Here is a 13,199-nt window from a genome sequence, read left to right on the forward strand (position 1 = left end):
GCAGTTTTTTTTTTTAAGGGTTAGTATTACTCAGCAAGTTTCTTATACATGAGTCAACCCTTTTCAGTTCTCTGGAGATTCAGATGTTCAGTTTTAGCTGGCTGCAGGGTGTGTATCATTCATATTTCTTGTTTAAACTGAATAGTTTTCAGAAAAAAAAAAAAAAAAAAAAAAAAGGAAAACAATAATAACAACAAGACAATAATGTGAACTATTTCACTTCTGAAGTTTATAATAATTTAGAAACCAGAAATGTGATTTCTCCCATGGTGGAGCTGGCAGTAAAGATTCTTTCCTGCCAAGTATCTGGAGAAGGAGAGAATAGTAAATTGTTCATTAGCTTTGCTGCAAAGAAAAACGTAGTGTCAGGCTATGGTCCATTGCCTTGGACAATGACACACCAATGCCAGTTCTTGACCCCTCAGAAATGTTGTTGTGTCTTGACACAGATGACTTATGAGAGCAACCCATTTTTTTGCCAAGTTTTTCCAGCAAGGATTCAGGGACAGAGCACATTGCCACTTGCTCCATGTGATTTCTTTCCTTCTCCTTCCTTTTTATTATTTTACCAGGGCACGCAGCCAAGGTCTGGGCATTTTGTCATTTCATAACCGCTCAGCTGTGCTGCTGCTATTTTCTCACCACACCCAGGTCCCCATCTGTGCCTGTCCCAGCCCAGCTCATTAGCATCCGCTGGGCCTGGCCTGGCAGCACTCCCCCAAGACCTGAGCCTCTGCAGATGCCCGTACGTCAGACGCGCTGCCGGGGGCTGTCTTCTCTGAAGCTGTGCCAGGGACTCGCTGTTTTCCTGGCCCATCCTGGTGGCCCTCCTCAGCCCCAAGCCCATACTGTGTGCCTGTCCCACATCTGAAGCGGTGCCATGAGCTGCACCTCCTCATTATGCTCTAGGTTCATTCTCATGGTCCTCCCTTGCCCCGGGTGTCCCTCCTTCATGCCTGCCTTGCCCCTGGAACCCTGCCCTGATAGCTGCCTTCTCACCACACCTGCTTCCCATCTTCCTCCCAGCCCCAAAGCCTTATTCCTCCATGTCTTCTCAGCCTCCAGAGCAGTGCTGGGGCTGCAGCTCCTCGTTGCTGCCCTGCCTGTCCTGCCACCTCTCTCAGCCCAGGCCCCGAACCTCCATGCTGGTGCCACGCCTCACCCCAGCACTCCAGACTCTGTGTCTCCTGTCAGTTTGGCCCTTGATGGATAAATACAACTTCTCAGAAGCTAACATTGCTTTCACCCAGTTCCTCAATCCTCACTTCCCATAATGTGTTCAGAGAACAACGTTCTGCTAATGGCAAAGCAGATAATGACTGTGATCGTTACTGTGTATGACTGAAAGGGGCTCCATCTGATGGTTGTTATTCCATTTTTTCCATCACACCACCTCCTCCCTCTGAGACGTCTTCTCTGTCGGATTAAGCTAGCTAAGGCAATCAATCAATTTTAAGACATTGAAGGCTCTATGCATATCATAATAATATAAATATTTTGTATTTACTGCTCATCATCGTTCATTACGTTGTTACTTCTGACAGCATGATTTTTCCCAAGGAGTAAACACTTGTGTTAAATTGAACAAGGCTGGACTTAGTATGTGTAAATGAAGGAGAGTTAACGACATCTCACGTTTTCAGTTTTCTGGCTTTACTTTGTTTTGTTTTAGTTTTAAGCCACAAACACTGAAGATTGTTGGGGAAAGCTATTTCCTAAAGAATATAGATTGGGGATGGTTGTTAAGTAAATATTTTTATTGTGCTTAAAAACCTAGAAGATACTGCATAGCTTCTTACTGCATTATTTACAGTCTTACAGCTCGATTCACTTAAGACATTCTTACACTATTTCCTAAATCACTCAACAAATAACTAGCAGAGGGAGATAGATGATTACTGACAATTTGGGGAATGAAACAGTATCATAACAGTAAATAGAAAAACAGGAATAAAATACATGTTACTAGGGTAATTCTAGGGACCATGAGTAATCTGCAGGAGAATGACAGAACAATATTTTTGCTATAAAAGAGATACCCTGGGAAAGTGCTGAAAGCCTGATCCCCCTTGCCTCAGTCAAAAGTGGTCCTGGCTAAACTTTAGAGAAAAGTGCCGGGTTTCTGGTGAAGAAGTAAGGGACTATTTCACCAGTTAATTTTTTTGCTTCTGAGATTCCCATGACAAAATTGATACCAGACGTGGACCATATTACATGTGTTTCTTTGAGACAGCAGGGTTTCCTCCCGCCTACTCATGTAGGCATCCTCTTAAAGCCTCAGAGCAGATCAAGTAACAGGGCAAATTCATTTTATGCAGTTTGTGAAGCATACATTCAGCTAGAGTCCAAGGTTACCAGACTTTGGACCAGACCCTACATTTTAAAAGCACTGTGGCCTGGGGCAGATGGAGCATAAGTAATCTGCTTCAGACAAGAGAGGCAAAATGAAGTTCTGGAACATATTCTGGAGTCCCTTCTCTGTCTCTGAAGGTCTCCTGCAGCAGGGAATACAACCGTCTGTGTATTGTGCTCCATCATCACATGGATGAGCAGAGAATTGAGCCTAGAATGGTATTTGCAGCCTTTTCTAATGGGGTCTAATCAGGTTGCATAGAGGAAATGCCATTATGGATTCCACAATTATTTGGTATTTCCATGGGGAGATAAATCAGTAACATTCTTATTGTCTAGGTAAGCACAATGTTATTGCTTTACAGCACTACATTTTAGCTGTTCTAAGCACATTAATGAAACATACAAAGGATATAAATGTATTGGGATCTGGGGGCTAGTGGCGGCTGTGAACAGCCTATGTTTGCTAGGAAGCACTCACACAACTGCCAGCCAGATGGTGCATGTGTGAGGGGGACAGGGGAACAGTCCTTTTGCAGTCATTTTGCAGATGACCTACTGATGGCTTGCAGACCTGCTGTGTCCCTGAATCACAGGCTGGTTTCTGCCAGCCCAGATTTCAACCTGAAGTACAGGCATACACACAAAGTTTATTTTTACTAGACTTTACTGAGGATATTTTTCCACTCCACATTTTATTAAAGCCATTTTCAGTCAATTGTAACTCTTCTAAAGATTCCAGCCTGGCAGTTCCAGAACCATTTTATGTCTACACAACAGGCTGTAACAACAGGGCTAGCACACATTAGCCCACCTGATGAGCCTAGCCTCATCTGACAGGGCTCTGAATAGGGGTGAGTCAGCCTCTATTACCAATTATTCTGTTATCCACATCTCATGTTTTCTCTTTCCCAAACTTGGTGTAATTGGATAAAAACATTAACACAAAATACAAAAGGATTTTATTAGAAACAAAGAAAGCCATTGAAGAATGGATGGCATTGGTAAATAACAGCATACCTAAATCAAAGTTCCTGAATCAATATACACAATCCCCAGAGTATTTGTGACATTCTGACAAAGGTGTTTCCATCCCCGTAGAAGTTCGGGCATGAGATGTGACAGCTACAGAATCAATGTTTTGAAACATCAGGAAGGACAGCAAATATTATCAGTGTATCCTCCTCCACATCAGTTGTTTTGTTTTCTATATTCCACCAAATTTGCTTTATCAGTCAGTATTAAAATGCTCCTTCACTGATCCCTAGAGGGAAGGAAGTAAGATTTACACATGAGGATTTCCAAATGATAAAAATTTGCAACAAACATGTATGAGCAATAATAGAATTTCCTATTCAGTTACCTGGAAGTATTACGGATACTTCCAGAAATCTGAAGTGTTCTAGAGTGCCAAAGTGCTTTGTGTGTCATGGAAAAGCCTAACGAGCAAGCTGCAACAGGAAAGGTATGACTAGTAGTTTGATTTACAAACATATTAACAGGAGAGCTGTAAACATATGGTACAAGGGAATGAAGATTCCTGGTCCACACAGGTAGCTTATGATGTTTGGAAAATAAGTATCTTCATGCTTTTAATTTTAAACAAAAGCTTCAGGGCACTCCGCAGTAATAAGACACGAACCATAGAGTACAGCCCGCTAATATGCATTAAAAACTTCCAGCTCACAGATCTGACTAGATGCCATTTAACAGGCTACATCCATGACACACATTGTTTTCAATGGCTAAAGCCCTGTTTATCTTGGACTCCATCTCTTGGTTTATAATCCTCTTTAAGAAGTCTGATAAATAATACAGACCACACATGCTATAATTCTTTGGGTTAGAGCTGTTGTCCTTTCAGATCATCACATACACATACAATATATACTTCTCTGGGACTATGTAGTAGTGAGAATGGAAGTTGCACTGTTCTGTGGAAAGCTGTCACATGAAACTATCTTTTTTTTTTTTTTGAGTAATTTTCAAAAAAAATAAATTCAAGGAAATCAGGCTCTCACTATGACTCCCACAGATGTGAATGTTGAAACCTCTTTGCAGATAGTTGATTCCTCTGGGGAATATATCACAGTTGAATGTTTTTATTCAGATTACATTATCTTGAATAAATATATTTGGTTTTGATGCCTCTTTTCCTGGTACAAAATCAAATATTTTGTTGGTGGTGCTGGTGGTAGTTTTTGTTTGTTTGTTTGTTTGTTTTTGTTGTTTTTGTTTTGTTTTTAATATATCATCTCGGAGTAAGAAAACTGAGGTACACTGGCCACTATTTTTAGAATTTCAACAGTCTTGTTACATGAATAATACCAATGTTATAACTTGTGATATGCATATTTTTCTCCTTTTACTCTTTGTTGTATTTACAGTCATCCATAACAGACCATACTCAGGTTAATAGAATAAACAAAATCATTTGTGGCAAAGATTGCTTACTTCTTGTACGTAGATAGATATGAGGGTGCTTTACAAGAGCAGGAAAACACCACAGCTTGCAGTTTACCAAGGAGCAGGGCTGAGGCAAGCAGAAGTAGATACTTGTTCAACAGCAGTTAGTGAGGTGAGGAAGAACTGAGGAACTCACTAAAGGTCAGATCTCTGCGTATAACCCCAAGCCTATGCAATTTTTTTGCTGCAAGAATGAGCAAGCAAGTGACTACAAACAAATAATCATATGGGAGCATACTGTGAGTTCAGCTTGGTGCTATGTCCTGGTGTGCTTCAAATACTCTGCTTTCAGCAGTAGTACCAAGACCACTAACTGGCCTACAGACTTGAATGGTTTCAGAGGAAAGCCACAAACAGCAGGATTGCCTCTAACTCTCTTACCATAGTTACATGCACAGAATAAAATCAGATTTTAAATCCCTGTTTGCTGTGGCATGTTACTTTCTGAGCCAAGTGTTGACGGACAACGGGATTACTTTTAGCTGCATAACTGACTATGTAAATATAGAAATTTGAAACAAAGTTCATAGGTCAGCAGGGTGAAGAGTGGCAACTCATATGAATAAGCCTTCGCATGATTAGCCCATAGATGTTAGTTTTGTCTGATCCCCCTTACTGGTAGACAGGAAGGATCATGGGAATTCCCAGACACATGCACATCCTTTGTGTTTTATAAGCTTTACTAAACAGTTAGCATTATCAGTAACATTATGTTGTGCAAACATGTTACGTGAACAGGAAACTGTATTATACTGTCATTGCTCAGACCATTTCAAATTTTAGTCACTAGAAAGATGGTCAACATCCTCTTTTCAAAAAATATCTTTCCATTATTAAACATGCAGTGATTGCTGCAAAATGTTGTTTCCTCAAATAGCTGACCAAAGAAGATATTTTTACCTCCCATCAAGTATGTTTGTATCACACATTACCTAATAGTTTACTCCACTGTAATGATACACAGTTACTAAAAATAACATAAAATAAAATAAAATAAAATAAAATAAAATAAAGTAAAATAAAATAAAATAAAATAAAATAAAATAAAATAAAATAAAATAAAATAAAATAAAATAAAAGCTCTTGTAGGAACAGCTCTTAAAATGATAACTGCTTTACTGCATGAAAATGAAAAAAGTACAGTAGCTATCCCATAACTTTCCTGATGATGAAATAGATTAGGGATACTGTTATTCTGTTGTTGAATCACAACAGCTTGGAACACTCTTAGGTTTAACTGTACATGATGAAAATAAATCAATATTGCAACAATATCTAAACATTTATATACATTTTTCTTCACATAGGTCTCCAAGTCTACTACAAAAATAATACTGTATCTCATTTTAGCTAACACTACAGAAGCACTTTACAAAATAATACTGCTGATGAGCTTCATCAGGATTCTGTGATAAGCATTATGACCATGGCAAATTAGTTGTTATTACAGAAACAGTTTTATTACTTGAAAGGAAGTCTCACAAGTCTCTCTTATGTATTTCTTAAACCTAATCTGAGATATGGAACATGATGAACTTCAGAAGCGATACTACAAAATAATTAAATATTGGTTTTACTGCTATCATAGAAAAATGGTTTCTTCTTTCACTTTAAACAATCAATGGAAACATTTCCGCAAAGTGCTTAAAAGTAAAATGAAACTATATATTGATACCTTAAGCAGCAAGAGGCAAATGGATGGAGCCCTGAAGAATATAGCTGACCGATGACATGGAGCTGCCAAGCTCCTGTTTTTTAGCATCCAGCTGCTCTAACTAGCTGAACTTCATGAATATATGCCAGATAGGATGTTACAAGACAAGAGTCTGACATACACCATATAATGAAATATTGTAGATATTTTTGATAACAGGGAAAATTAAAATGTCATGGAGAAGACTAGGTTTCAGGGTTCTTTTCTCTGAAACAGTAGCATATAATCACTCATTAATAGAGTTGGAATTATTTCTCTAGCTATACAACATTTAATTGGGATTTGCAGAACTGGGCCATAGTTCCCAGCAAATATTTCAGCTATTGGACTCATCCTGAAAGCAGCTGCACCTATAAGGATGACTACATAACTTTTGTGAGTTAGAGCCTGTCATCTGAGAGAGTTTCTCATCAGTGGCCCTGGTGCTGATTCAGTACAACTTTAGTGAAGATGAATAAACTGTATACGTAATTCATGCCATCAACATTCTGTAGAACTATTGCTGACTGCTAGTCATGGCTGCCTTCTGCTCACTGTTGATTTTCTTTTCATGAGTAATTAAGGTGAAACTTTAATTGAGCAGGTAATTTATGAGAAGTCCTATTAAAATGTGTCTCTATAAAACCTTGAAGGTAAAATAGAGGTAGCATAAGTCAGATAAAAAACAGACATCTTGTTGGCCATTATCTGACTTCCTATGACTACTTGCATATATTTTTTTTTTTAAATTTGATGTTCAATCATCCATGTCTATAAAGTAGATTGTCAGTTCTTTGAAGGGCAAATACATTGCCAGTGAGCAAATAGTTACCTTTCCTCCTGCCGTTCACATGCTGAGCAAAGCAGGATGTTTAGCATCCTCTTTTCAAGTAAGGAAGATGCCATGTCTTTGAGTGCACTGTGGTGGAATTTTGATTCTCATTAATTTTTATAAAAGTATACAGAAGTGTGTCATTACACATGAAGAGCTTTATGCTGGAACTCCTCACTACTGTAACGATTATTCCTATGTATAGTAATGGCAGTAAGAGACCAGACATATGCGAAGAATACAATGAAGTCTACAAAGTGGCCCAGTAACTGGAGTAGATTTTCTGCTGGCTGACTGTGTTGTGGTTGGGAGCATTAGGCCGGGTAAGTTTGAAAGGACTGGATGATCTAATGTCTTCTCAGTATAAAAGCTGTTATTTGTAAGAATAAAAAAAAAAAAAAACAGAAACTATATGCTGCTGTCTAAGACTCTCTATACTGTGAAAAGTTTAGTTTTAAAAAGACAACTGTAAAAATACAGATAGAATTGTACATGCTTTTAAAACCATACAACAAATGTCTAGACACAATAAAGCCATGGCATTACTCTTAATTAGTCACTAAAGGAACCAGTGGGAAGTAGTTCCAGAAAGTCCAAAATTAAAATCAACAACAAAATTGCACTTAGACTACTTAGATGATACTGTAAACAAAGCGATGTGTTGTGTATGCGTTTGCCATCTGGAATTCATAATCCTTCCTCTGCTGAAAGCAAAGACCAGGGCTGGCAAAGCTGCCCGAGAGTGACATCCTGTGGGGAAATCTGCCACAGCAGCAGCTCCTTACCTTGTGCAGAAGCAGCACTTCTGAAAGGGTCTAACGTAAAGCCTACAGACCAAGTTGTCTGTCGGGATTCAGTAGGATTACTTTTCACTGGCAAACGTTCAATAGCTGAATCCACCTCATTAAAATAAATTGAGCTTACAAGAACTGAACTATCACTGAAGGATCTTGGGCTGGCACAAAAGACTTCCCTCTAGTCCTCATAATGAATATGTTACTTGATAAAAACCACGCTGCCCTGGGCTCCACCCAATTAATGAAAAGCTCTCATTCTTTTTACTCAGATCTAGACCTGACTGTATCAGTCACAGAAAGCTCTACAGGCTCCACATGGGCTGACTGATGCCTTTTTCTAGCTAACTGCCTGTTTGGCTTGGGTTTATCCCAGATATTCGCTGTTTCCCTTGCTGCTCTCTAGTGTGCCTTCTGTCCTTCCTTCCATTTACATAATTTACAGAACAAACCAGTCTTCTCCAGCCTTACAAAAACAGATCTTTACTGCTCCTTCAGGATTTTAATTTCTCTGAAACTCAGCCAATTCTGTTTCCTGTCTTTTGCTGTGTGTTGCGAAGAGCAATACATGTACTTCTTTGTTCTCTGTATTGATGCACGCGGATGTACTGGCATGTCTACTCTTTGGGATGGAGAGGGACAACAACAGTCCCAAATAGCAGATATACTTCCAAATCAAGCTCATTCCTTTTATGGCACCCATGCTATTTACCACTCAGCCCATTTAGTAAGTACATTGTAATTGTGACATTCCACAAAGGCACAACTCTAGTGCCGTTTCTTGTCTGGGCTTGTGTATAAAGACCATGCAATCCTGAAGCACTGATCCTCTTGCTCTGTTCTAAGACCTTGAAATGACTCAGCTCTGAAGTTTATTATCAGCTTCAGCTCAGCAAGCACAATCAAAACTTTGCTAGGGTCAGATTGTACTCTAGCTTGTGTATTGACAAGGCTGAAAAGGCTCTTTGTGGAGATCTCTGCTTGCTCATGTGGAAACTGGAACAAACTAACTTTGTGGTGTTATACTCCTTTCTTGAATGATTCATACAACTGATAAATCACAGGAGGGGTCGTCTTTAGTGGTAGCAAGCTGAAGCTAATATAGCTGGGTTATAGGAGATGTACACTCTGTTCTTCTAAATCCCTGTGTAATTGACACAATAATTGATATTCTGAAATAGAAATAGAGCCACTTGATGCCCCGGAAACACCCATGAGAAGATGGGATTGATATTAATTGCAAGCTGGGAATAAAAGAGGACTTGGCTTATTGACTGACTATTTGTGTGTTATATTTGAATGACTTTTAAGGCTGAGATGTGAAACATCTCAAAAAAACACATCAAATGACTAGAAATAGACATCAAATGACTAGTATTCTATCTTTTGTGCGTTTTCATTCATGATGATCTGGATAATGTAGAGTAGTTTGTTTCCCAGCCATAAGCATATTCTTTTATAGCTTTATCAGGTGGGACTTTGCAGTTGAGCAAACAGAAAAGCTAACAAGGAGAATCATAAAGACACTACTTCGAATCATCAAAGGATTGGATACCCTAGATACATAGGACAGATCTCTGCCAGCTGATCCAGTGGAGGAACTGACAGCAGTAGCAGGCTGATCAGAGCCTCGGGAGGGCAATCTGACTTGTTAGGCAGGCCAGAGTGCAACAGGACACTTCCAAGGGAGCTTTGCGGATGTTTGCTGAGAGCAGAGGAAAGGTGATACTTTGGCTGTGAAAGGGAGTGGTGTTAGCAGACCCAGATTCTTTTACTCATTCCCCACAGTCTTAATCTTTTATGCACTTTCAGGATTTGTGCTATTGCTTGCTTAATCCCCACATTGTTTTCATGCTTCTCAGACCTACCCTTTTCTTCCCTGGCCAGTTGTACTCTTCCCTAAAACAGTGCTGACCTGTCTTTGCTCTCTGTGTCTTTCTTTGTCCCATCTTCACCTCACTTTTCCAGCTGTCTCCCTCCTGGCTTTCAGACTCATTCACATCCACTCCTACCCCTTTCTCCAATCCTGCATGATGGCCCTCTGATGGCCCTCTGTCGGCCTCATCTCTCTGGCTGTCATTCCCCTGCTATCACTGTCTCCCGTTTTGCTCTAAGACTTATTTCTGGTGCCTTTGCTGAGCCACTTCTGGCTGTCAGTCAGTCACAGCTACTGTGGCTCAACAGAGGCATAATGACCCATTGTGTAGGGCTATAAGTTAGGTGCTTTAATGAGCCCTTCTGACACTGACCTTTTGAATCCTCTGATCCCTTGCAGAGAGCTCCTAGGCCCTGCTTTCCTTATTCACCAAGGTATTCCTTATCATCTGCAAGAAGCTGTTTGACAAAAACAATCACTGCGTTTGTTTTTCTTTACGTTCATCTCAGCATTTTTCTTTGACTACTGTACCTGGACACCATCAAGACAGTCACTGAGACAAAAAAAGTGTTTGTATGTGGCAGGTTAGAAGCACATTTCGGGGTAGTCTAAACAGTGTCAAGCAGACTCAGGAATATACCATGCAGACACAGTCTTCAGACTCCTTAGCTTTTTTGTGAAACTTAGCAAGTTGACTGAGCCTACAGTGTGATTTATCAAAGTAATTTGGGCAAATGCATATGATGTTTCTCAGACATGAGAAGAAACAGAAAGAACTTCTTGTTCAGCAAATCTCTGATCCAAAACATGTGTAAGAATTTCTTTACTAATACCAAAAAAAGGTGTTGCATTTATTTACTACAGATATCATAATGTCTGCTTTTCTACTTTCATTCTTAGAAATGACTGAATAGTTTGGGTTGAAATTGTCCAAAAATCTTTAGCACCTGCCATGAGAAATTTCAGGCTGAATGGTTCGAGTAAGGCAAGGTCATAAACAACAGGTTTTAGAGTAGAAATTGTCAAAAAACCTAACAGCCTCAACATAATAGGTGGCATTATGTTTCTGGGTGTTTCAGTTCAGGATATTCCAAGTAACATAGCTACATCTGGAGAATAGTGCCTACTTGCAAAACTACTGTACATAAGCAAGATTATTTGAGAGTAATGGAAACTGTGCCCAGCTGCACCTTCTCTAATTAGGCAGAAAATATTTGCTTTTAGATTGACTTTCTCAGTTGCTGTGTCCTGCTATTAAAGTAATTGGTCTCTGTTTCTTTTCTGACCCAGAAGGGGATACAGATAGGGGTAGTCATCTCACTTAACCAGTCTAGCAAGGAACTGCCATGCTCTCATTCAAAACCTTCTCCCAACCCACATTCCTGCCCCAGTTTTAACCAGGTAAGTTTCCTGGTAAGAAAGAGGAGCTGTGAATGCTGTCCTGGCAGCACCAGGACTCATTCTCTGTGAATAACCACCATGCTCATAAGTAATAACAAGAACCTTGTGATTAAAGCAGAGGCTTGGAGTCAGGAAGCTTGAGTTTTTCTTCTAAATGTATTCTGAGTGACTTTGTGAATCAAAAACAGAGGACAGAGTCCATGAGTTCCTGGTTACAGCAGAATGTATGAAGCATTAGGCTTTTAAGTAGCTTTTGTCTTTGCAGGGAGCAGTGCATCCTCCAGAGAGCAGTGAAAACTTCTAGAAGAATGCAGACACATATCATACTAATCTCCCAGGAAAGTGGCTGTAGTTGGATAAAAGACTTAAACGTAGCATATTATAAAAGTCGGTGTCTTGTGCATGTGGCCCAGGGGATGGAAACCAAAGGCTCCAAGTTAAGCTTCTCATCAGAGGGCACAAGTCAGTGTACACCTCTGTAGCCAAGTCATTAGTGCTCTCAGAAAAGGAACAGTACTGGAATCCAGTACTCTTTTTTTTTTTTTTTTTTTTTTTTTTTTTTCCAGAGCTTTATTTTATCTTGTTTCTACTTAGGTTAAAGTGGATCAGTGCCACAAATTATCAATTCTAAAAATCCCCATTCCCCATTAAGTGCTGAAACTACCGAGCTGCAGAACCAGGCTCTTTCCAGTCCTCTAAAACTCAACTTTTCTCTGTCTATAGAAACGTTCACACTAAAGAGATACAGGGAATTCTTTGCCTCAGCTAACATACAGACCAGAAAAAGACCCAGAACAGAGCCCAGTCCCTTACTGCTCCAGTGCCAGCCATTCAGCTGTTACAAAAGCAAGAAACCTTTGCAGCTGCCAGTACAAATTCTGCAGGCTTCACCCCATCTGGTGTTCAGGGCAGGCACGTGGCAGTGAGAACATGCTCTGAAGCGAGCTCCAGTGCTGAGGGGTGCCAGCCCTCGAGTTCTGGCTGCATTCAGCTGTGAGGCACCTCAGGGCCTGTGCAAGGTGAGGCGCTGGCAGCCACCACCCCAAAGCTCATTATGGGTACCTGAAAACAGTAGGGCAGAAACTTCAAAGTCATTAGTGGACCCAGTCCATTTGGGCACTTGCAGGATTGGACAAATAACAAGAAAAATATTTCATTATTACACTTTGGATGTGGATTTTTAAACCCTTATAAAATCTGAGCCTTGATTAGGGGTATCCTCTTCAATTGTAACATGAAAATCCTCATTTGTTATTATTTACTGTAGTCTGCATAAAGCCCTTCGCACAAGTCCGGAATGCTGTCCTGTAACTCTAAGCAAGGAGCAGAGCACCACCTGGTGACATGACACAGAATTACCCACCTGCTACTACTAAATGCAATAAAGGTTTGATTCGGGCATGTTTAAAATCCAGGAAAAACAAAACAGAACAACAACAAAAACACTATTAAATTAAAATATTGTTTTGTTTTGTTTTGTTTTAAATCCCGTTCTAATCCTGAACTATTTGCTATCGAATGTAAGATAACTTTCCCATACTGATTGAAAGAATACACTAATTCTGATGCTGTTTGGTAAAAGCAGACCTTACACTTGATTCTGGTAGTTTTCCATGAACTTCATCTGCCTGGAATCTGAATTTTTTAAAAACATTTGCTCTTCTTTCTGCTTTGCTTTATTCACAATAAGAATGTAATGCAAAGCTTAAGGAGAATCATTCAGAAAGAGGCAAATCAACAATGAAAGCTAGTATTAGCAAGCCAGCAGTTCTAGTAGTTCTAGAA

Source organism: Aythya ferina (genome assembly GCF_964211825.1).
Source record: "Aythya ferina genome assembly, chromosome: 8".
NCBI classification, from domain to species: Eukaryota; Metazoa; Chordata; class Aves; order Anseriformes; family Anatidae; genus Aythya; species Aythya ferina.